The 26,475-nt window shown below is 35.4% G+C and overlaps 1 protein-coding gene across 26 annotated transcripts in view; it reads left to right on the top strand.

The window, feature by feature from the left end:
• Positions 1 to 26,475, top strand: part of RBFOX1 (RNA binding fox-1 homolog 1) — a 919,785-nt gene that overhangs the window by 310,017 nt on the left and 583,293 nt on the right. The window contains exon 1 of one of the 26 annotated variants that reach the window (XM_074885646.1): positions 6,942 to 6,960. The exons of the other annotated variants lie outside the window; for them this stretch is intronic. The gene's annotated coding sequence lies outside the window, so the exon portion shown is untranslated. Of the gene's footprint in view, positions 1 to 6,941; positions 6,961 to 26,475 lie in introns of those variants that run through there. 26 annotated transcript variants of the gene reach the window in all.

Genomic DNA, 26,475 nt, shown 5'->3' with positions numbered 1-26,475 from the left:
TGCTTAATTTAGCATTAGTTTAACTGTGCTATAATGTGTGATACCAATGTTCTATTACTCACCTTTCCAAAAATTCTTTTGTTGTTGTTTTTGTTAAACTTGTTTTGGCTGCTGCATCTTTCTATGAGCATTAGTGAGCTCCTCCTGATTTTGAAAATAGCTGTCAAGTTCTTTTTGCTATAAAAATAAGGTTATATTAAGCAGCATTATACCAAAAGCACTTTAGTTGTTCACGATAGCTCAGATTTTATAAAACAATATCATACAAGTCCAATATAAAATGCTATTGAAGTTAATGCAGGAAAGCACGATTCATTTGCTTTGTTGAGATACGTGATAAAGGTTCTTCAGAATTTCAGTGATTTTCAACATTTTCAGGAATGAGGTGAGGGAATTATTTTCAGCTATACAGAAACGTATTAAGAATTCAATTAACATACTAAACTGTGAATGTAACTGGAAGAGCAAGTATGCTGTATCTTAGAGACCAAGCGGCTGTTACTATTCCCCGATTGTTGAAGTCCTCTATACTAAGATAGGTTGAATTTCTTGCATTTAAATTAAGTCAACACTGAATGTCTTACTCTGATGTGTATAATAGAACTAGCTTATTGTAGGAGAATTACAAGGATAGTAAGCAAACATAGGAGATTTATTTTTTTAATTTAGAAACCACTTTATCACAAGGCTAAAAAATACTGTAAAGATATGTTTAACAATGCTTTATGTTAGTAAAGGACTACCAAATTTATGACAATAGGAACAGTAATTTTGCTGTATTGGTTTGAGAGTTGAAACATAACAATTTCCTGTGCCTTCCTTATCCTTGTTATTTGCACTCCTAATGCTTTTCCAGTTCTCTGGGAGGGTTAGGGTTTTTCTTGGTTTTGTTTTCCTTAAAAGCATTTTAACAAACCAAAGCATTCTTGCTTTGCTGCTCTTTTCTGTTACTGAATTTATGCCTTCCCTAAACTCTATTCTCCTGTGTTAGTAACTTCTGTTTTATTTTTTTGTAAATTTCCAAATTATCCTGCTTTCCATTTCTGCTTCCTTTTCTAAGCTGCATTAAGTTTGAACTAGTGACAAATTATGCCTCGTTGTCTTGTGCGGTTGCTTCCGTTTTTCTCTCAAGAATTTTGCACACTCATAGTGACCTGAATCAAAATTCACCCAGTTAATGCGTTCATGGTAAAAACTAACCAAGAAACAAAGACTTCACGTAGAAGTATATGCAATTTAACAATTTTAAATTGTCAGAAATAAATATAAATCCAGTTTTAAAGTATTATCTCGCTGAAAAGAGTGAACTGGTTTTTTAAAAATATATTTCTACTGAAATTTTAAAATTTGGAGCTAGAATCTAGTTCTGGATTACTAAATCTGTGTACTGTATCACTATGTGTCAAGTAGTAACCGAGTTTGTGGGAGTGTCGAGCACATGATGTCATTTATCATCTGGTACTCATTACTGTGAATTCAGGTTCTGAGCTTTTATAAAACTGTTTAGGTGTTTAAATTCAGGCACATGTTGTTTTATAGCATGCTAAGATGCAGTTTGGGACCTTATTTCTAAACACCAAAATCTGCCTCCTTTTTTGGTGTGAGTAGCAGCTACTAAAACTGCACAACCAGAAGGTTCTTTTTATTGCTTGAATAACGGGAAAAGTTGTCCACATCCTGATAAGCTTTGGACTGCAGCTTAGTAATGTATGTGTTGTATTTCTTTTTCCTTCTACTGCAACTTTCCGTTTATCTAGCAGATGTATCAGCCTGTTGCCAGTAAACTGTTTTGGGGTTTTTTTTCATTGTTTTATGATAGAATGATTCCTACCTCGGTATAAATTACAGGAGCTGCATATCTGATGCTTTTTCTTGGCCTCAGCGATTGCTCTGAGTTTGAGTGGTTTCCTAAGGAGCAATCTTTCTTCAGTGACGCAGGCTATCAAGACTAATCCAGCTGTCTGACCCCAGAAAGGGCCACCTCATCCAGTGCAGAATATGTGATGTGACTTTTTTCTGAGACAATGCAGGTCCTAGGACTGAGCAAGTGAAGTGAAAGAGCATGAAATTGCCGTGTTATCCTGTGCTTTATTACTTCACTGGCCTCTTGTGCTCACTTCCCTCTCCCCCCATCTTGCTCTTAGATACAGTGGCGTGAAGGTGAGGTGACAGTCACAGCGTCTCCAAACTTACTGTGAATCCGGGAGAGCCTCTCTCTTTTAGTCTCTCAATGTATCATTAAGGTTGAAGAGCTGGAGATCTGGAGGTTATCAACATTGTAGTGCTGAGTGCTATGAATTTCTCATCCTTTTGACTATAACTACTGATGCATACGGACACATGTCTGGAGGTTTAGAGACTCTTCTGTGATCTTGCCTCACTAATCTCTGAGGTAATAGCAACAGACACGAGGTCTGCTAGGTTTTGGGTTATGGTTTGTTTTCTGACTTGCTAAAATTATGGTTTTTATCCAACAACGACAATCTGTTCAGTGCTCTAGCTTTCAAATGCAGAAACAGGAATTAGCATAAAGAATTGTCTAGCAAACCCCTAAATTTATCTTCTTATTTTTGTTAATTTTTTTTAAGCATTTTGAAAGAACAGAAATTTAATAAATGCCTACTATTATTACATGATATATTTAATCTTTTCTCTGTGTTTGGTCCCAGAACTGAAGCTTCTGCTGCGCTTAAGTGGCAGATTTACTTTACAGCCTAGGGATATAGATTACCAGTGACCTATGCAGTGATCATCAAATAAAAAATACATCAATCTTGGTTAATAATAATGCATTGTTTCATGTTTATTGAAGGCATAAATTAGGAACTGAATGTAATTCATAGAACCCGAAACATTGTAAATAAATGTTTTTGTTTCATCTAGGTTGAAATCAAGACAAACTACTGCAATTAGGACATGCATCATTAGTATCTAATAATTTGCACTGCCATAATGAAATATACTACTAATGAACTATATCATTAGTAATTAGTAGAAAATTTTCCCAGTTAGCAACAAAATATAAAACTGCAAGGTGCTTTTTCTTGCAATCTTTTATCCTGAAGTTTCTTAATCTCTAACTTCTGAAGTAGAAATGTATGTAACCATGGCTAAAACATTGCCTGAAGGTAAACTCAAATTAAATAAATGTAATTATTATTTTGAAATCTCTTATTCTGTAAATGACAAAATAGCATTTAATTATCCTAACCATTTTATCACTATGTGCTTTCTCTCCTTCCATTGCTACTTTAACTTATAGTTTCTACAAAGATAAAAGCCCTCAGGTTTGAGAATAACAGGTGACAAGTAATCAACAGTCCACTGTAACTGGCATATATTATTCTGCATTACTAAATTGCATTTACCGTTGTCAGCAGTGGACCCGTAAGCGTATGTACTCATTTCCTACCTAATCCGTATTCTTTTCTGTGTTTGTCCCACCCAACCCTTTTTCGTTTTAGTCTCATACCTTCATTTTGAACACCGCAATATTTGATGTTTGATGAATCATGTGATCATGGAAATGTCTCAGCTTTGCTTTTCAAAGAAATATATGTAGAAACATGACTGTTAAATTTTCACAGAAAGAAACCTGTTAAAAACATGCAAATGTATTTATTTACAAAATTATTTTTGTAAAAATACATTTATTTCTGAAGCTACTCACGTGATGTTTTGGAATTTGAGTCATAATTTCCAAGCCCGCAATGTTTTTCAGCATGAGGTTTTGCCCTTGTAAGGATGATGACAGTTGTGGGTTTTTTCTTCTACCCATGTTTTCTAATGTAACTCTGTGTGCTGGGGGAAAAACTAAATGGTTGTGATTGAAGGGAATTAATATGGGTATTGTGTATTTTGCCAAGAGGCAGATCGTGTGGATTCCTTTAAAATCTTCTCTTTCATTTGATATAACCAAACTCTAGTCTTGGTCTCCACTCTAAAAAGACTTGCTAATATGTAAAGCTTTTTTTTTTTCGGTTGCTCTTACACTGGCTTCATCACCTCCCATTACCTGGAAAACCTGCCCTTAATAAATCTTCCTCGTCTTTTATTTAATCAGTTCACTTATTTATTTGGTCTGAACAGTTCTCTTTGTTTTTTCATATGTTTATATGGGGCTTTCATAGAGCAGGAATCTTCAAAAAGACAAAAAAAAAAAGGAACTGGAAATAAGATTTCTCCCAGGCCTGCTTTGTCTTTGAGGGCTGAACAGAGCACAAAGGGAATACTTTGTTTCACTCTGCAATTGCGTTTTGTCGTATCACCAAATTAATTCATGGCAATGTTGTGAAACCAAAACTCTGATATGAAATTATCTTCCGCTTACTCCCCCACCTCCCTTTTATATTTCCATCTGAAATGGAAAATTGAGATATTGAAAACTGAATGGAAAGTTAACTTACAATGACCTTTCTGTGCTGGATAACTTTGTTTCAGCTAGTTTTTACTGTGCTAGGAATGTTTTATTCTTCAGCTTTGGCTTCTAGTTTTTGTTTTATTTCAGCTTGCTCTTTTTAGTAATAGACTCACTTTTGCTGTAATGTGCAGTGACATTCTCTTCAGTATTCCTTGCAGGCAACATAATGCTGACCGTTAACTAGCAGCTAAGTGTTATTAGCTTGGTGGCTCAAGGTCACTCAGGATATCTTGCTTCATTTTCTGTTCTTGAGAAGGAAAGTAGCTCATGGAGAGAACATTTTTGAGATGCATCTTGACTTTAAAATTTACCACTTCTGAGCTCAGAGTGCAGAGGCTTTATGAGAGCAATAGACTTTATGGGTATGCATTAGGCCAATAACATGATAGGTCAGTAAGTTAGAAAATTTCCCTGTAGTGGCATAATGTTTCATAACTCCCTATTACCTTCTGTGGGATATGGTATAGGCAGTAATGCCTTTCCTTTTCTATGCCTGCTGTGGAAAATATTTCATAGGTTTTTTTTTTTAGTACCTTCTGTCAGAGGATCTCAAAGTACTTCACAAACAAATTAAAAACACCTATGAGGGAAGTACTTATATTTATATTGCTCAAGTTACATATGGGGAAATAGAAGTGTGAAGGGGAGACATAGGCAAGGTTACAAAGTGAGTCTGAGACAAAATGAGGAGAAAAAGAAATAGCATGAAAGTTTAAAGGAAAATTTTGTCTTATCAGTAGGAAGAAAATTTATCCAGTTTCTTTAATATTCTTCAGGTTACTGTGGGAGGGAATTAATAAGGGTATCAAATAGTGAAGAACTTACAAGCATCGTGGAGGGACTGACTCAACCACTGGCATCTAAGATGTGGATATATTTATATACTGTTTCCTTTCATTGTAATCCCTTTTTCTGATGTTTAGGAGCTTCCTATCAGTAAATATGAGTAAGTGTCATTTTTATTCTCCTGTGAAGGCATTGTGCCATCTGCATTGTTTTGTAGAGTTTTGAGAGGCATTTTTCCTCACATTAAAAGAAATTCATTTTTTGATGAGGAAAGATCACTGACTCCAATGGATTGGTAAGGAAGTGTCTAAATTGTGTTTGGATATAGATTTGGAGAAACCTAAGGAAGTTTTGAACATTAATGAGCCTTCTGGTGTGTACTAGAGTGAACAAATAATTCCTATTTCTTCTGCCTCTTTAACTGTTGTACAAATATTAAGGTGTATTATTGAACCATCGTATGATAGGACCACATAGAGGATTGACCATAGAATTCAGAGACAAGGGGGAGTCACCCAGAAGTGAGAATAACAAGCTGTTCCAAGAATAGTATCCACCTGTCACAATGCGCCAGAGGTTTCCACTGACATCTCGGCTCATGTAAGTCAGATTTACATGATGCTTCTTGAGTCTTCCTCAGTACGGAGCTGGAAGCTTTCAAAAATTCCGCAAAAGGGTAAAATTATTTGAGGCGTGGGGGTACTTTTTGTTGGTTGTTTATTACCGGAAAAGTTACTTGAAATTCATGGCTGACTCCTCCACAGTGATTTTAATTCAAGATCTGTTGGAGTCCAGATATCCTAAAACTCAAAGTTGAATCCACCCCATAGGCTTAGTTGTTTAGGTATCATTTTTTGTTATTCATATTACTTTTAGTCATGTTTTTTAAATCATAGGATTTTTCTTTTCCTTTGTTTAGTTTATGTTCTTATCAAGTAAAAGCACTTGGTATGGAAAAACAGGTAGCTGAAATTTGCCCTAGAACCTAACACACAGCATTAGTCAGCCTAATAAATATTGGCAATTCTAATGTGAGGAAATACTCAGAAATCCAGTCCATTTCCTGGCATGTAGCTTGACACAGTGCAAAGTCTTGTTGGAAAGTTTCATAGTATTTGAATGATCATAATGTCAGTCCTATTACTGGTCTCTTGTTCTTCCTGTCACTGACATGCAATTATGGAATTTCACAACTGAAGTGATGACAATTGCTCCTCTGTGTGTGTGTGTGTCTATCTTTCCTCTTAATCCAACTCTATCTAGCAATCTGTAATTTGATAAAGTGGAATTGAAATGACAGGCATGACAGAAGTGCCAAAACAATAATTTGACCTCCCACTGAAGTGTCAGCGTGTTTGGCTGCATGACTTTTACACATGCTGAATACACATGAGGGACACAGATAGTATATTTATTATGCTAGTATACCTGTTAAAGCAGATTGGTAAAAAAACTTCTTACTACATTGTGTCTTTTTGCAAATGTGTTCCATCTTTCACTATTACATTTTCTATCCCTGTACTACTACGTATAAACATGATTGGTATTGCATATAAATTATCTTTATTAGGAGACTTTTTTTTTTAAATCTACATTTTGAAGATATTTGGGTAAATCTTGAAATTGTAATTCTGTGGCTGTGTAGCAAATTAGTTCTTGAAGAGACTATTTATTCTTTACTTTTAAGGACAACTTTTTCATATTAAACCTCTTGGGGGAAGGTGTCAAAGAATGAAGGAAGAACCATATAAAAGGTACACTATTTCTTTTTTCAAAGTCCTTTAATACTGATGAAATACTTAGTTCCCATTCATACAGAATATAAATGTAAACCCTGTTACATAAGTTTTATTGAGGTCATCAGTCAGCAAACCGGCAAATTCTAGTTACAGAGTATGCAAAATACAGAATATAAAAATGTATTTTTGCCGTAGCTATATGCTGATAATTTCAGTTTCATTTGAGAAAAACCTGGAATGAGTGACTTGTCAGTGAGCAGTTTGAGTAGTTGGTAACTTTGAAATGTCAGCTTTTCATTGAGGTAGACTGGAGTTTAAGATATCCTCAAAATATTTTTGCTTGAAATCTGATTCCAGTCTAAATCCAATTTAGAAGTTTCTAAAAAGGATCCGTGAGCACTATGAGTTGTATTATTCTTTATATACAATATAGCAGTTCTCTGTAACCATTACATGTTACAAAGGAAAAAAATAACTTCTTTTTTGAAAAATGGTGCTAATTTTTATCCTTTCCTGTGACTAGTAGTCATGCCTTTCAGCTCATATTCTTTCTAGCCTTTTTATTTAATGCTTTGGCATTAAAACATGCTTTTATCTACTTTTACATTCACACTGATGGTTGTATTATGTGTATTTAAAAACTGGAAAGCAATCACAATTCCTTTTGAACTTCCTCTGCTTTGAAATAAATTGCACTAGGTATATGACAACTTCCTGCTAATAACTCCTAAAAAGCACACTAAGCTAGAAATAGCATTCTGAAATATCTAATAGGTTTATATAAATTAATAATAAATTTTATTTTCACTGAAGTAAATGTATGCACAAGTTACTTTGGAATATATTCATATGTACTGTACCTGCATTGCATACAATGAATTATATTTCACCTGGGGACAAGGAGAGGAACAGAAGAAAGAAACTTTTGGGCTTTAATATTCAGCGAAATGTAAAATTAAAATATTCAGATTTGGTTTAAAAAAAAAAAAGAGTGGAGAGGGAGAACTTAAGTCTGATTTGATGCTAATTATCTGTCAAAATTAACTGAAAAATAATTCATGAGAGACTAAAACCTTGTTGAACTTTTGACTACATCTGGCCATTAAGTTTTCAACAGGTATAAAAACACAGAGGGGAATTGGCTTTCTGAAGTTATACAAAAAAGGGAAAAAACACAGATCTATTAATATTAGCGTGCTGTGAATGGGAACATGTCTTGGATATTCTATTTGTGAATGAATAAAACTTTGCAGCAGTGGGGCAGTGCAACTTTTTCTGTTATGTGGTGAAACATTTCCTTTTAAAAGGTGTCTGTTTTCTGGTAGTGTGAGCTTTTCATAACCCATATGCTACTGCATCAGAAAGGTATACTTGACCTTTAGCAGTTATGTTAGCTACATAATTTTCAGTTATTAATCCGACCTCCCAGATTCTTTGCAATGTGCTAGATATCAAGGCTAAATTATGCAAGGGCAAATGACACGGGTTTAAATAAATTGACTATACCTCAGTGTGTAATTTTATATTGTGTATATATATGCCAAAGAGTTTAATGGTCATTGCTGCTTTAGAGAAAAGTAAGTTTCAAGTTGACAATTCCTTCCCTATCTTCTTGCTTTTTAATAAGGATGTGGGAGACTTCATAAAGAAGGATAGAGTTAACAGTAGCTACAGATGAATCACCTTATTTACAGATACTTCGGTGTTTACTGTCAATTATGTTGGCTAACCCCAACAGCTGGAGGGGCTGAGTAACAAGTAAAAGCACTGGGTTTCTTTTAAGGGCCTGGTTCACTTTGTCGCCCACAGTTTCTAGGAGTGCCCCCATAATAAAACCACTAGGGCCTTGGCAGCACTTTCAGACTGGGACCCTTCATTATGTTTCCTGCTGTAAGCCTGGGGAAGCTTCTTGGGTGTTTGAGGGTTTTATGGGACCTGGTCTAAAGAACATTGAAGCAAGAGCGAAGTCTTTTTGACGTGAACAAAATTATCTGTGTTCGGCAAAACAGTCTCAAGTCAGGGATTTTCCTTCCATTTAACTTAGTGCCAACCAACACAAACCTCCAGCCACAGAGGAAATGAATAATATACAAATTGGGAATTGGATCCATCCCATGGGCAGTTGGGGTGGCCTGCATGAGGGTGTGGTTCACTTCCATGCCAGGAGGATGTTTTGGAGCAGGGCAGTGGGGGTCGAGCCTGCAGTGGGGTTTAGCAGCTGCCCTTTGCCAGGGGTACAGAGCCGGCTGGAATCATTGTGAGAGGTAGCAGGCGCCAACTCCTTCCCACGCAGGGCGTCACCGTGCCCCCTCAGCAAGCCCGGCAGCTCCCATCCAGCGCTCTGACCCCAGTGCAGAGGGAGGGGGCTGGGGAAAAATAACTTGATAAACTCAATAAACAGCACTTCGGATTTTGAAGGGCACGCACTGAGGTCAGCAGAATTCCAGAAAGCCTGCAGGGTGTAATCTGGAGGCTACAGGGAGGTCATTTGCTTTTATAGATGAAGTTGAATTACATATCCAGACAGGTAACTACAGAAGAAGCTGGGGTCCCTACTACTGATGAAGGCTATCAAAGCCACTATACTTTTAATGGTTTTGCTTTTTAAATATTTTTTCCTCCATTTTTTCTAATGCCTTTTTATGCTTTTACTGCTTGGAAAGAATTCAAAGGCATGTTAACCAAAACCATAGTTGGACATTAGAGAGACCTTTATTTCAAATAAGAACTGCATCTATTTTATACAAATTCACTAGAAATTATGTGCTAAACAACTGTTTATAAAGTCTGTATTTTAGCAGCAGCTAGCAGAGGATAAAGGTTTTTCCTTCCTAGGCTTGTACATGTGCTTGGTATGACCTGTGCCTTTGGAGACGAACACCATGTCATGCTGTCATCTTGTCACAGAAGCAGTGGGAGGTTTTGCCTTGCAATGTGATAAAGTTGCTGTAATGTGAACTTAGATGCAGTTTCATATTAGAAGCTAGGGCTGGTTTTGTAGACTTTCCAGCATAGAAGTTGAGCAGAGCTTTGCCTGCAACCAGTAGCTGTTTTGACTTCTTTTTAAACTCTCGTGTTGAATTTTCCTTATGGAATTAAGTTTGGAATTCCAAGAATGGGGAAATTAAAATTATAGGCTTTAATTAAGGATTAAAAAATCTTTTCACTTCATTTGTTTGAGCTGAGCCACATGTTCTTAGCCACTACCTATTTTAGCAATCTGGAACTTCACATTGGTTTTGGACATAGGAAAATAAAGTATCTCTGTCTCACAGGATGTTAGCAGTCTTTGATACAATTGTTTAACATTTTAAGTGGATAAACTTTTTAAAAAATTTAAAGCTAAGGTCAGTTTTGGGAGAAGGCAAAGGGGAAGGGAAAAAGGTGTGTAGCATTCTTCTTGGCTCTGCTTTTACATACTTAAATAATTAGCCTGAGTTTTAAAGTGCTGGGCATTCAACTTAAATCTTTGTTACAAGCTGTCATTATTGCCTTCACTTATTCTTTCTGTGTTGGGGAAAAAGTATCATCAGTTCATTGAGTGAGGTGAAATCTAGCCATGATGACAATAAATGGAGTAGGTCAGGGTTTGGAGCAGAAATACACAGCAGAGTAACTCCTAAGAGATCTTTATATAATGAGGTCACTGTGGGAAGCCACTTAGAGTTCTGCACTCATAGAGAATCGGAGAATTTATCCAGCCGATAAGAGTATTTATTCTTGCATAAAGCTCCCAGATGGCAAAATTTAGAAAATATATACTTTTCTTACTTCTGTTATGCATCAGGCTTGTTGATATGCTTCTTATTAGACAAGTAATCTTCCAGATGTTGTTTCATTAAACTGAGGTACAAAGACATTTTCCATTAATTTTTCTATTCCCAAGTTCCAGGCAATGCATTATGATTTTTTTCTTTAAAATTGCAGCACAGCATTTCATATATTAAGTGATACACAGATTGCACATTAGCTGATTAAATTTACCCAAACAGCATTAATAGAACAGTCGCAACCTTGTCTTTTTCAGTTCTCTAAAAGGTAAAATAAACAAACATACAAGTTGTAATTTGTAAATATATACAACTTCTGTGGTTAATTTAAAATTTTAGAGAATTACAAACCTTCCTAAAAGAGAAAATACAGGGATTAAGGAGCCCTAAAATAAAGTATTTCTCCTTGACTCTGTGTGTCTAGGTAGTAAATCTAGTAATACTAGGATGTATTGTGTGAACTACATTGGACTGGGAAATGTTTATTTTCCATACAAAAACCTCAGTTCTTGGAAGTACATGCACTTTAGAAGGTCTAAAAGCATTAAAACCTTTCTTTTCCTGACTGAAAACATGTCCATCTGTGCTTAGCCGTATAACTGTTCTGTTCCTGCATTTTCATTTTCCTTGCAGTAGGAGAAAAAGCCACTATTGACTTCACGGGTGTTTGAAATAGGTGTTCCATTTTTATGAATTATCCTTAAAGAGCCTTACTGGTGAAGTGGAATTCTAGAGGTTGTGTATTTCTCCAGGAAAAAAGTTGGAAATATGAATTCTTTTATAATTTCTTCTAAGTCATTGTAGTAGAGTTCGTGTTAAAATAAATACAGGACGTGTTGCTATATAGGAGGCTGCAGTTGCTTTCTCTATATTTAATCAGTATACCTGACAGCCTGACTTGAGGCTGCTCTTCTACGGTGTTAAGGTTGCACAGTCCAGTATACTCTTCCCTGAAACTACTGCGTACAAAACTTGGAAATGGTATTTGAAATTTTGTGTGCAGAACTTGATGCAGGCCAGTGCTTTACTGTTAATCTATGGAGAGAGATAAATAACATTCCTTCTGTATCAAAAACTGCATCTCTATGGAGAGTTTAAATATTGAAAATTGAAATCCTTTATGGAACTGAACTGTGTATTCAATTTTTGCATTTGTTTTCCTTATAACCAGCAACAAAAACTTTCTTATGGAAATAGTTAGGAATATTAGGTATTAAACATTTCCTTTAATATGCAAGTGCCGCCTTCTTGCTACTCCATGTCATCAACATGATTATGGACAAAAAAAGAGGTGGTATATTGATTCTATATGCATATAAGCTAATGGATTTTATGCCTACAGCAATATCTGAATCTTCCAAATAGCCAGTCTAAGTTTTACACCAGGAACGTTCAGCTCCAGAGGATGGAGCTCTGTGATTCTTCCTTTCTATTACCCTCCGCTGTTGGTACCCAGGTATCGCACAGGATTTGGCTTGCTGTGGGCATTCTTTTCAGGAACTGAGACTGACTGAAAACAGCGATCTAAAACAAAGTATTGCTTATGCTTAACAGCATACCACAGTAAAGGAGAAGGGAAAAAATGTAAAACTAAAGAACTTAATACATTGTGGTGGGTTGACTGAGACCAGCAGCTGAGTACCCCCATAGCCACTTGCTCACTCCCCTCTGCCTAATGAGACTGGAGAGAGAATAGGAAAAGGAAAAGCAAAAGCAAGAAAACTCATAGGTTGAGATAAAGACAGTTTATTAAGTGAAGAGGGGGGAAAAAAAAAATAAACAAAACCCACAAGTGAAACAGAGGGTCACTTGCCACCTCTCACAAACAGACTAATGCCCAGCAAGTCTCAGAGAAATGGTCCTCTTGGAAGATACAACCCTCCCCATTGCCACCACCATAGGAACCTTCTTCCACTACCCTCGTTTTATTGCTGAGCATGGTGTTACATGGTAGGAGCAGTCCTCTGGCCAGTTCGGATCAGCTGTGCCCTCTCCCCATCTCTGGCCTGCCACTAGCCTGCTCACTGCGGGCTGGGGGTGTGGGGGGTGTCAGGATGAGAAAAAGATTGATGTTGTGCAAGCACCGTTCAGCTTAACCAAAATATTGCTGCGTTATCAACACTGTTTTAGGGAAGGATCTATTAGGAAGGCTCAGGTTGCTGAAGCTGTTTACAAAACCGAATTGCGACAGCAGAACAGGGCCAGGAGAAAGCTATGCTTTCACCTACTTCTAAGCCAGTGATCTTTTGTTCGTACATAGAGTATTTATTTATAGTTGAAAGGAGTCCATAACCCTTCGAACTGTCTCCCTTCACTGCCAATGTTTCAGCGCTTCCTTGGGAAGCAGAGAATGAGTTTACAGACGATTAATGAATAGGGAAAGCCTTATATCATTCATATTTGAGTTTAAACTTCTACTATCATCTAGGCATAAATTGATCAGATGGCTTTCCAGGGGTACACGCATGGCAAGATTATCAGTGGCAGATTGTTTTCAGCATATTTGAAGGGGACAGACTGAATCAGACCATTGTTTTGTTTGCCAAATTAATATCTGGGATGTAATCCAACCTGATTAACAGGATGGCTATGATTGGATCATGAAAGGGTAAGCAGACACTTGGAAGGCCTTTTTTATACCTGCTGGCTCTATTACTTTCCCAGTAGCTTGAACACATGCAAGAATATGCTTCTATCCAGTAATCCAATTCATTTCTCATTGATTCCAGTTTGTCTTTTTATGTTGTATTGGATCTTTTGCCAGGTAAATCTTTTCTCTGTAGCAATATATTGCTTTTTGCAGCTGCCTGGACGTCTGGTATTGGGCAGTTTGATCAAAACTTCCTAATTCAGTTATTTCAGAACTGACTTCTTCAACAGTCATGCAGAATGTCTTTTCCTCTAATGAAGCCTCTTATAAGAGCACTTATGCTTAAATATATATCCATATTTGGAAATTTGACTATGTATGCATGTTTCTGTTGTCTTTGAAACATTGTTGATGATTCTTATGTAACTGTTAATGGCTTTTTTTTTTCTATTTTTCTTAGAGGTATGTTTTATTGTCTTTCTGTTTGATGGGTTATAGAGACTTTATGGTTTATATATAAACCATGTGCTTTCCAGATTTGATTTATGAAATCATAGCAGTTTTGCACAATTCAACTGAAAATTTCTTCTTGTTGATCAAAGTAAGAAGAATGCAGGGATTCTGCCATTTATCTCAGCTGCTTGAGTACTGAAATCGGACACTCAGGACAATATGAAAAGAACTAGTGTACAGGAATGTCTCACTATGGCATACTTGCTGTATAACAACTTTTTTAAAGAATCAGGGTTTTTTCTGAAAAATACAGTATAAGTATTGAAAGAAGAATGTTGATGTTCGAAGTCTAAAAGTAAAAAAAAATTTTTTTTTCTTTTTCTCCTCCCTGTCAGCAGACTAATATACAAAAGAAAGGTAATCTACCTTTTTTATTTTCTGGATAATGGTAATATACATACTGTGCAAATGGCAAACATTTTGTTTTGAATTAAAAGCAATGCCATTAAAAAGAAAAAAATTCTGATCTCTGTTACTGTCTCTCACTTTCAAGACCTGATAAAGGTTGAAGACCAAGGAACAGAGCAGGTTTTTTTACATGTGTGAGTTGTCTGAAATCCAGTAGGGAGCGTCTATTTCAGCAAATTTGTTGGTGTTCATTTCATACAACTCTGCTTCACTGTCATCTTTTCCTGAACAGAGCACTGGTTATTGAATGACATAAGACAGAATTTGCAGGGGGATGTAAAATCTTATTGCGCTAACTGATGTCACATTACACCAACTCATTAGTTTATTTTCCCACAAAACATTATTTGTGCCTTACATCATCACAGTTACTACACTGTTAATGCTACCTCCTGAAAATTTTTGCCTTTGCAACCAAATTTTTATGTAGTTTTATCATACTGCTGGATTGTATTTTCTTTGTCCCATTTTCCTCATATGCATGTATTATCTTATTTCTGCTAAACAGGTTGTGGTATTTCTTTGGCTCATAGTAATACCCTGAGTCAAGCTATGCTTTTTAACTTTGAGATGACAGGTGTGGTGGGTAACAACTAGTCGAGAACACATTTACTGGCTTTGCTACTGGCTCTTTTGACCTTGGCAAGTCAGTATCTTCACCAGGCTTTTCCATAGCAGTAAAACACGTTTCTAGATAGCTTAAGAGGATTGGTTTTGTTTTCTGGTTTGATTCCTTTCTGCTGCTGTTGAAGGTGAAAAATGCTTAATCAGTTTATTTCTAACCAGTGTTGGGAGGAAATTCCTCATGACAGTATTTGAATAGTTTTGAAAAGTAATAGCTGTAGAAGAATTTTGCCCTTCTGTGTTTGTTATATTCTGTGACACACTCTTTATTAAAATGTAACAAATTTTCTTTCCTTATTACACAGTCTAAGTAAAAAGTACAAAATCTAAGCTGAAAACATTTAGAATCAGTATTGCAGCAAATCTATGAGAATATTAAAATTCAATAGCATGCATAAAAATAACATTTCATCTATTTATTATAGCCTTATTTGTGTCAAAATCTCCTTAAAATGTGTCTCTGATTAATTAACAAATTTCAACTATATATAGCTGTATTTCATTGGTTTTATTTATGTGAAGTAGGAAGACTTCCTTTTCTTTCTTTAAAAAGTATAAGTTATTATCTGCCTTTTAAATATTCTATAGTATTCTTAGTTTTGGGTGAACTGATCATAGAATGGTTTAATTTTTTAAAGATATTTAAATAGGTTCAGATGCTTTGTATACTGTTTCCTCTCTTACTGTGATAAATAATTAACTGCAGCATTAGTAGAGACATATTAATAACACAAGAGAATGAGATTGCAAATCCTGCATCTCAGGGTTCTTTTTCTTCCGCTTAATGAGTCTGATTGCAAACAAAGCTTCCTTCCCAAAAGTCATTGTTATCCAGAGGAATAATATGCTTGATAACTCAAGGTATCCTCCTAGGTGAAAACATCTGAGGAAAGAAACTTTGGTGAATCAAATGGCATCAGTGAAGTGCACTGCGTATGGTCAGGGCTTAATTTTTAAAAAGCTCAGCAGTTCATGTTTAACTGTGCTGGTGATAATTTTAAGTTTCGTTCCTGTCATGCAAAAACACAGAATGCTCTTACTGAAAATTAGTCATGGTTTGCAATTGTAGGTACTAGGAACCAGGTGCAGTTGATGTCCACATGATTTATTAGTAATGTCATGGGTCCTGTGCAGATACTTACATGGAGTTTTTTGGACTTTCCTTTCCAATATCGATATGGAATGGGACCCAGGAAACAGAGGCCAAAACCTTCTTTATCTTATTTTTCATGTATTTGAGTTCACTGAATTCAGCAGGAACTTCATTTTGTGTTCAGTTTATTCATGTCATTAAGCACTGACTCTCAGACCAGAGCCAGAGGCTGGCGTGCTTAAGCAAGGCCTTAAATGGAACATAATGTACAAAATCAAATAGCTTGTTTATAAAATTCTCTAATGTCAGTTCTGTTGCTGTGGGAGATAACTACATTATAGATCAATGCTTCTCCTTGGAAGTTTGTCTGGGATTCCAAAAGAATTTATTTTGAAGGAGTACCTGAAAGTACCTTGGAAGAGCCTGGAGAAATGCCTGCAGACACCTTTTTAAACACACCCCCAAACAACGGCAACAATGATAAAACCACTCAAAGCTCATATCTTGCCTATTTCAATTTAGCCTTCTGATTCAGTCATTCCTCCAACTTAAGTGTACTGAGGGTCACGATTAAGTAAGCCTCCTCAAAGCGCTGAATGTAACTGTATGTACCGGTTTGTTTCAAAGGCGTTGACATGGTTTGTTTCATTGAGCATTGACCAAACCACGTGTGCCTCTTAAGCACTACTTTAGAGTGACTGAGTTTTCTATTAAAGTATGTTAAACCATCTTGTCTGCTACCAGCCATACTAAAGTCTTGGTATTTAATAGGTTCCTGCCTGATGTTTTAGTCTACAATTTTGACATGTTAATTTCCCTATGTATTTTATTATAAAGGATCAAGCTATTTCATATAAGCACAGATAATGTGTTTTAGAAATAAAATTTGTCTGCAACTCCATTCTAGGGAGACATTTAATGTGCAAACTTGTTTTTTCTGATTTTCTGTTTCTGTGTAGTTACAGAGCTCTTGTCGATGATTACCTTAAATATATAACGCCGTACCTACTTTTATTCTTTTGCTACAGCTAGTGTACCTTACTGAATCTGTTTTTACCCTTCCTCTGGGGTGCTTGAACTACAGCTGTATTTGTCTTCTCATTTCACTGAGTGCATAATGTGTCAAAGTCCGCCATATCTAGTTTTCATCCGAGTACAAATTAGCGCATGCTTGTGTTTTCCAGATGCATTTATCTCCCAAATTCTGTCCCAGTAAGTTGATTGTATCTTAATTCTATGCTGCTTTCTTTGAGAGCTGTACCCCATCACAAATTTCCTATGCTGTGCAGATTAACTGCACACACGCTAGGCCCTGGATTTCTAGCCATTTTTTGTTTGCAGTGAGAAGCAAATGCTTTCAAGGGACATCGAAATTCGTTCTTCAAATAAGGCCAAGTAACCTATTTCAGATGAATTCAAATGGAATATAGCTGTATGATTGAAATGCCTGTGAAGACCCTGCAAAAACTTTGTAATTCTTGACATTCCCACAGTACTTGCTGTGGCCATTAGGATAATTAAGACCAACTAGGTAAGGTTCCTCTCTTTAAGTTACTGCCTTGGCAACAGCTATGATTCCCGTGAGACTGCATCTTACCGCAGGGAGTACAAAGTATCCAGTTACATCTTCAGTAAAGAAGGCAGAGAGGCCTGTCTTGGCTCACTGGCGATGCTTATAGTCTCAGCTGAACTCGATGCAAATATTAGTTGTTGCTATCAGGTTTGAAGATTATTGGGTTCCAAAACTTTTAATATGTGTTCCTAAAGTCAAGCCCTCAAAGAGAAGTTTCATCGTTTTCAGAAGTTTTGCTCACTCTTTAAGAACGTTGAGAAGTACAAAGTCTGTCTAAGGATGGTGGCCCTCTAAGCTGAACTACTTTTAGAAACTTGGTTTATTTGCTTTCTGCATTTAAATCAAACAGTAGTGTAAACTGATACGTTGCAATCTAGCACAGGGGACTTTAAGAACTGAGTCAGGTCAGAACCTAGACCAAGTTATTCTGCATGCTAATGAACTTGCCATCTTTCAGAATATTCCTTGTAGTTGCTCTTTCACATCAAATGCTTTCCTGTTTCAAAATTAATTAAAAAAGCTCTGAAACCCGAAACATCATACTCATTTTAAAAGAATTTATTCTTGTAAATGTCGCAAACTTGCCTTTTACTTTCCTGTGTATTTAAAACCTACCCAAGTATTTTGTGAGTTTTCTGAGGGCTACATACATCATGTATTTTTCGTCCTGTAGGTCTGGATTTTAGGGCCAGACTGATGATCCAAACAGTGCTAGTCCTTAGCAAAAACGTCTCCCTGTCACTTACATTTGAGCATGGTCTGTTGCATCACTCAAGTTGTTTTTGGTTACCATAAATGTTGGTAAGCTGTAGTTCTGGAAACTAGAGAAAGATACTTATTTTTGAGAAACAAAATGCTCCTTTTTTTCTGTCATAGTGAAGCACAGAGTCGATTTACTATATGTATGTAGTTTAAGTGTTGCAAGATGGGTACTTTAAAATATATTGTTGTTTTTAGTTGATTAATCAATGAAATATCACTTTGGGCATCTTCCTTTTAAGGTCCCTAATTCTAAATCATTTGGCAGTCTTTTTCAAATTACATAGTTTAGCCTTTGAGTTAAACTATTAACTTAGTAGTTTAAAGTATTAAAAAAAAACTCCACAAAGCAAACATGGTTATAGATTACATGGAATTTTGAGCCATAGTTGTAGTCGGTTGATTGGAAAGTGCTGCTCTCATTGTGTTCTGTCTTTACTTTAGAATAATTTTTTTGTTTATGTATTCAATGCTTTTCCCATGTAAATCCTATAAATCTCCTCAGTATCTTCTATTAATATAAAAGTGCATACTATTAAGGCTTGCTCTTTTTTGGATTTAAATGTTTAACTTAACCAGTTGCATTTTGACATCCCATGATGCTATAGCTTATACAACCAGAAGATGGCAGTGTAGGCTAAAAAAAATATGCGTTCAGTTAGTAAAACCTTTCTCCTTCATAAATTGAATGTTTGGGGTTTTTTTATTCCTCCCCCCAGCAACTTAATTTCATAATATCTTCTAAATTAATAACTTCTAATTGTGCATCCTCAACAGAAGCAATTGTTACGATTCTCTATTATTGTATTGTCACTGCAGCTTTATCTTTCTTGTCTTGCTTTAGATCTGATACAGCTCCAAAATAATTTTTTCTACTGACTGTGTATTATTTTTTAACTTGGTGCAGTCTCACTCTGCTAAACCTGTTTTTGTAAGCATTTTGCATAACAAAGTTCTGATCTTTTAAAAAAATGGCTTCTCTCAAGTCATTCTCTCACTTTCTACTTCTTTTCTGCTCTGCTGTTTGTTGAATATAGTAATAATTTAAACATTCCAATGGCCAGATCACTGTACTACATTAAAATATTTAGAACTGTAGCTTCATGTGTATAGGTTGCATAAAATCCATGTATGTCACAGCAGCTGCTCTTGCTCTCTGCATCACACAAGAACCAAACAATGAAGAGATGAAATTAATTTAAGACGTTAGAAAATGCGGTTTACTTTTCAGGCTGGCACCTGGAAACTTTCCTAAACACTGATTTTCTACACTTCAGCATAAAATGAGAGTACTTTTAGTGTCCAAGTGACTTGAACGTAACAGAAACTTCAGTCCTTTTCACTTTTTCACCTCCCTCCTCCTTTTCTCCCCAAACTTTTGATGTCATTTAGGCATTATTTGTATTCGATTATTTTATTAGAGAGAGAGAGGAATAGGGCAGGAATTATGTGGCTTGATAAGGTTTTCCTTTTTATTAATTTATTTCTGTTCAGAATGAGCAAAGGGAAGATGTGGTAGCCAGTTCACGAAGTGAACATATGAATGATGTCATACAAAACTAGTGTGAAGGATTAAGCGATAAGTAGGTGAATTGTTGTGGGATGATGGTTTTGAAAATGGAGTTTATTTTATTTACTTTTGTAACAGTCATGATTGAAACTCTTCAGAAAAGCAAGTCTATCAATTTAATCAAAACACAAGTGAACACATTACTAATCTAAAAAGTACACCACAACCCCCACCATTTCTAAAGCATTTTATTTTGCCGAGATTTGCTTTACTCTGTAATATGATTGTTATGCTTAAGCATATTTATCTGAGTTACCTATAATACTTTTTAAAATTTATTTATTTTTACATATCAATGTGTGTGTGATTGCCAAATGACTTGGACTTTCATAACAAGGTTTCACAAAAACATTTGCAAATGTGTCCTTAAGGGATAGGCTAATACAATGGCTGACATTTATATAAGGGAGGGTGAAATTAGTAGTGGATTCTTTTACTATAGAACTCCCATGTAAAACTCCTGGGGATAAACCAGAGACCCACAACTATTAACTTGCCTTTTCTAGCCAGTCGATTAAAGTCTGACTTCTGTGGCCTGCAGGGCACGTTGCAGGACCTGGCTACTTAGGCATTTATTTGCAGGTATGTTGTGTAGTTGAATGTGATTTTTTGACTGGGAAGCTTAACTGCCACTGCTGTTTGTTGGGAAATCTGCTTTTTTGTAGGTATTATAGTAAAGCAGTTGTGTAAATTATAAGTCAGAAATTGCATAACCTGTAATCTGTATATGTTTTCCTCCATTGATGATGAACTGCTGATGTGATAATGTATATTGTCTTACGGTGTATTTGATCTCTAATATTAAATAGCACTAGAAAGTGTAAAATGGAGCACAAGAAATAGTTGTAAATGTAATTTCAGTTACCATTACTTATATTAAACTTTTAATCAGAATTTCCAAGTGTGGTGTTTAGATTATATACATATAATCTATATATATATACTTATAATCTATATATATATACTTATAATCTATGGAAAGCAAAATTATAGTTGATAGACACATTAATTGTATCCAACTTGATTCTGTACACAATAGAAGAATAAGTTATTTCTGAAATTGAAATTTCTGAATTGACTTGGTTTATCTAATGCTGTGTTAGAAGAAGTCTACGTGTATGTTTAAAGCTTGCTAGACTAGCTGTAATGATTGCCTGTCTAGTGATCTGATTAACACAAATGGAGCTGTGGCTCTATCCTATGAAATCTGTAAGTTTGTGCAACAAAGCATGGAATTTGCAACTTCTATAATTAAGTTTGTCTTGGTTGTGGGCTCCTTTCTTTTTTGATTTTTTTTTTTTTTTAAATACTGGCTTCTCTTCTTCTTGTCGTCTTTTTTTTTTTTTCAGTAGATAATGTAACGTTTTTGGTAACAGTCTTGTTGTTTATGCACAGTTTCTACCTGTTGCCTTTATCTCATCAGACTGATTTTTGTCTTTGTGCTTAATGATAAGAATCTGTTAAAAAGTTAGGCTAACTTTGGTATGTGTCATCCCTTTTGTAACAGTGCTGTTTGAAGACATAAAATGTACATTCATGGTATTTTCTAATTATTCAATAACCTTTAAGGTTTAATGAAGTTGGAATCAACTGCCAATGTCATTTTAGTAGGGATTTAGTGCATAAGAACTTCTGCCGTCTGGATATTGTATTTTGAATGTGTCTCAGAACTGAGTCCATACAGCTAGGAGTGGAGGTGTACACTCTGGAGTTAGGATTTATAGTTTTTAACTAAATTATTCTTAATTGCATTTCTATTAGTATGGCAAGTACTTGATAGTCCTCAAAGATTTTTCACAATGAATAAAAGTCATCCAGTGGTATTAAATATATACCTGTCATGAAAGAGTGAAATTAAATAAACAAGCTGACAGAGATCCAGTGTTATATCAGAGACTTTATCTTGTAGAAAAAACCCACACAACTGTAACTTAGTATTTCATGCTGAGTGCTAGTTGTGAAATGAGGTTCCTAAAATATCTAACCACTCTCTTTTTCTTTTAATTAAATCAGCTTAATTCCTTTTGAAAATGCTGAAATTATTGTACAATGCAAGGGCTGGATATTGTCTGAACGGAACAAATTATTGAATGGTTATTGAACTGGGGGGAGAACATGACTGTTTGAGGAAGAATTCCTCTTCCGTTCTACTCTTGAGAAATTGATGGAGTCTACTGTTGGCTTCTGAAGCTTGGTTTCATAGAGCAGTCTTTCTGTTATTCTTCATTAAGTCTCTGATTCTGACTGCCTATACAGAGGCTACACTGAAATGATTAATTTCAGATGTTACAATCCTCCCACAATATTACTTGATATTTTAATTTCTTTTGAAATGATCATTCAGCTAATCTTGTCTTATTTTGTTGTGGGAGTGTGGTGGTTCTTGCTTGTGGGAGTGGGCCTGTGATAAGTGTCAGTAACAGAACATTAATAACAACTTAGCTAAGATGTTTGATTTTTTTTCAGAGCTGTGTGGCAACAAAACATACATTCTTTTGTTGTGTTACATGAGAGATTAATTTTAATCACAAACTTCTCTGTATAATTCATGAGCATGTGTGGCTACCTTGGCTGAATTGTAGACACAGATTCTTGAAGTCCCTTAAACACCGGAAACAGTTTATTGGAATTATGTTTCTGCTGACAGCTAATTAGATTTCAAAGAACAGTACTTTAGCAGAAAATGTGATTTGAGCAAAGGGTACTAAGTACTCAACTGTATAGATATTCCATTACAATTCTAAATGCAGACTGTTGCCCTAAAGATATAGACAAAGACTACAGTCACCACAGTTATCTTTATCCCAATTTTCATCATGTAAATCTGTAAAAAAATGGTAAATCTCATGATAACTTCATTTTGTAAAGAAATGTCTGCAGTAGACCTTTGCATATTTAGCAATGTTGCTAATAGTTTCCTCTGAAAGGAAGTGTCTCAGAAATACTGTCTTCTACGTAATGTCGGCCTTTTCAGAGATAAGGTTATGAGAAAAAAATTCAGCAGAAAATGACGCTGATACTGTATGATTAAGGTGTATAAGTAGTACCTGTCAATAAAGGAAGTAAGGCATAGGTACAAAGATTTTGAGAATTTTTTTATTCTCAGAGAAGACTATAAAGCAAAAATTTCAGGCTAATATTTGCATGTTTCTTTGTGGATTTTCCTATATGAATTGTCCTTTTCCTGTATAACTTTGAAAAATAAAGTTTATTGTTCTGAAGCCTCAGGACAGGTGGAACTGTTTATTAGGTCACAGATCAATTTTGATTATTCTAGAAACAGTCATAAAGTGACATAAAATTGGTTATTTTGAACTGTCTTGATTTTTCAGGCACAGGCAAATCTAGTTTAGAATTGATTTAGTTTGATTATTCTTTTTTATTTGCAGAAGAAAATATTATGATATTGTTGATGTGAGATGTGTGAAATTCTCTACCTTAGCCAGTTCTCTGTATTCAAACAAAACCTTCTGTAATTGCTCACTGGTTTCAGTTTACTGTTTTCTGTTCATGATGATAATATGAGGCTGGACTTTCACCCTTATAAGTTTGCTAAATAGATAGGTGAGATTTTGTTTTTCAGTAAATAAGAAACAAGTAATGTTGTTCTTCAAACATGGCTCTCCCTGAGAGATGGGAGGGGCAAGAAATCAATTACTCTTATCTTTACCAATTCCTTTTAGGAGATAAGAATCTCTTTGAGTTGACATAGATTAATTATACAGATTATATCAGTTGTCTTCATCAGAATCCTGTAATAGTAAATCAGTCTTACTAAAATGTTTAATATACCAGCCTTTCAATTCCTGACTTTTCTGACAAAACAGTATTTAATTTGTCTTTTTTTTTTGACCTTCTTTTTTTTATTTTGGTATTACAATTTTTTGAAAGCAGATCTGCTGAATTCAAACCTAAAAATGCAAAAAGAAATCAATGCTGACATTTAATTAGATGTTCCAGATTCTTTTTTAAGAAGAACACGAAAAAGCCAGTGATACTCTTTGGTCCTATAATTTCAAAATTCCCTATAGCTGTTCTTTAAAGATTTTTTAAGCAGCTGCCTTAAAAATGTGTGCAGCTGCCTTAGAAATTCTCTTTAATTTTAAATATGCAGTTTTCTAGATTATTTCTTTAATAGCCTGTTTCTTGACATTTCTTGTTGTCTTGGTCTTAATTTACATCTTCTATACTTAATACTAGGCAAATGGTAAAATGATCTCCATTTCTATATAGTGGTGGTGAAAAGCTTGAAAGTACAATACAAACAGCAATAAATGCATAAAATGCAAAAGGGGGTGAAAAAAAAAGTCCCCTATTATTTCACTTTTTATGATTTAGAGAGTTACTTACCTAGTATTAAATGTGAACCTATATTTCCCAAACCATCACACATAGAGAAAAATGGAGGGCTTTTGGTTCCTCACTTTTACAGACTAACTTGACTGATACTGGCATCCAGTTTACCATAGTTATGCTAACATACATTTTGGCAGCAGGGAGCTGTATGATAGTCCCGATTAGACACTTACCCTTGCTTTCACAGGTAATCAGTTGATTGGCTAGAAAATGAAATATTCAGAGCGAGAGGACTCTTATCTAGTGACCAGCAGTTATGAAAGTTTAACATTTCTTCTGACTTCCTTGGGAATAAATGATCTTCTGTTGTCATCTGTTCTGATCCCTGACAAGGACTTCAGGTCAGGCTTTCTTCAGTGCCCGCTGTTGAACAGTGTTGCTATTTGTACATTTAGTTCCTTCCTGTTTGCATTGTTGATAAATTTTAAGTGTTTCTTAAAGATGTGGAACAAGTGTTTTTGTGAAGGGGCTGCAGGGATTAGCATGAAGAAGCTTAAATGTAAACTGTGGTAGTATCAATAATTAGATCTTTTAACAGCATGCTAGACCCTTTTTGGTCATTCTTAAGGCGCTATGGTTTACCCGGATGCTAGAAATAATTTCTACGGCAACTATAACACTGTACTGGTTTATTTATTAAGATACCAATTTTTTATTTATTTTTTTAAATCTTATTTTTAAGATGTAAAATAGAATCTCATTTTTAGTATAAGTGGTGTCCTTATGAGGGAAAACTCAAACACCTTCAGTGTTCTATGGTATATAGTGGATTTTTTAACGAAGAAGGCAGTTTTTTAAATGTTTTCCCAAGCAGACACGTAATGTTGACTTACCTTCAAGTGGAAGCAGGAAAAAGAATGGACTAATGTTGAGCTTTTACCCTGAGTTTTATTCAAAGCACACAATGGTTTTTTTAGTGTTCTAATCTTAAAATTTCCTCTAACAGTCAATAAAGTTCCATAGAAAGGTATCTAGTCTATTTAATGCTTTTTCATATTTTTAATCCCAAATAAGCCAGCCCCGTGCCAATTCCGTGTGATAGGTAAGATGTTGATCATTGAAGGCAGCTGAAACTTCGTGCAGATAGCAGAATCTTTTGGGAATATTAGAAAAAACCTTTCCTCTCAATTTGCCGTAATGTAACATAGGCAATTAAGAAATTAGTCACAATATTGGGCATGATCATTACAGAATCTTGGGTTTGGTTTCAATCATAGTTGCAAAAATACTAGTGCAGTGTGGTGAAGAACATTCCTTTGGCCTTGGCAATTGGACAACCATATGTACATTCCAGGAATTTACTTATCTTTTAAGTACTCACGTACAATCATGCTTCTCTTAAATCGTGGGGGCGTTATGGATGCTTGATTACGTTATTTTCCCTATATGGGAATATGCAGCTGCTTTAGTGTGGAAAGGTATTTATCAACTCACTGTTTGGTTAGTGTAGGTTATTCATATGTACTAAACCTGAAGATCATGAGGTACTATTCATCTACTGCGAACACAGAGGAAGAGAAGTGTGAGGGACATTTCCGAGGAGCTTTGAGCTCTTAAATCTTGCTTGTATTTTGCTGTTATGTGAAACATGACTGGCTTTTGGGTTTTGTGACTGCATTATAGACAGGGTTCTCCTTTTGTCATGCTATTTGTGCTGTGATGATAGATAGCAGAGGGCTGGATGTCACCAAGTAAACTATTCTCAACTCTGAAATACTTCCACATTATAAAAAATAAAAGAAAAAAGAAAACAAAAGCTCAGAACTTCTGAGCTTCAATGTTTTCTGGAAAATTACCTATTTCTGTGTGGGGAATGTGATGGTTATAGGAGCTGGCTGAGGGAAGGAAATGTATTTATGATCAGTATGCAGATTTTTTTAACGGCAAATTTAATTCCTGTGCATTGAAGCAAAGACTGAATGATATATATATTTTTTTAAAGGCCTTTCAAAATAAAGTTTAATTAACATTTTGCTCTGAAATTTTCCTATGTGTGAGTTTGCACCTTCTCTGCTAAATTGATGAGACATGCATAGTTCCAGATAAAGCATGCAAAAATACTTAAGTGCATGAAAGAAAGAAAACAATATTTTCATCCTCAGTTTTTCCCCTTATAAAGCACCAAGTTGATATGGTATAACTGTAATTTTACTGGCTAATTCAATTTAGAAAGCATCAGGTTGCGGGGGGGAAGCTTCTTAAGTTTTAAAAATTTTTTGCTAATAGGAAAATACTGGTTCATTTTTGGGAACAAATGAAAAATATCTAGACAAG

The sequence above is a fragment of the Strix uralensis genome, chromosome 16 (genome assembly GCF_047716275.1).
Source record: "Strix uralensis isolate ZFMK-TIS-50842 chromosome 16, bStrUra1, whole genome shotgun sequence".
Classification (NCBI taxonomy): Eukaryota; Metazoa; Chordata; class Aves; order Strigiformes; family Strigidae; genus Strix; species Strix uralensis.
This window is presented reverse-complemented; position numbering and strand designations above follow the sequence as displayed.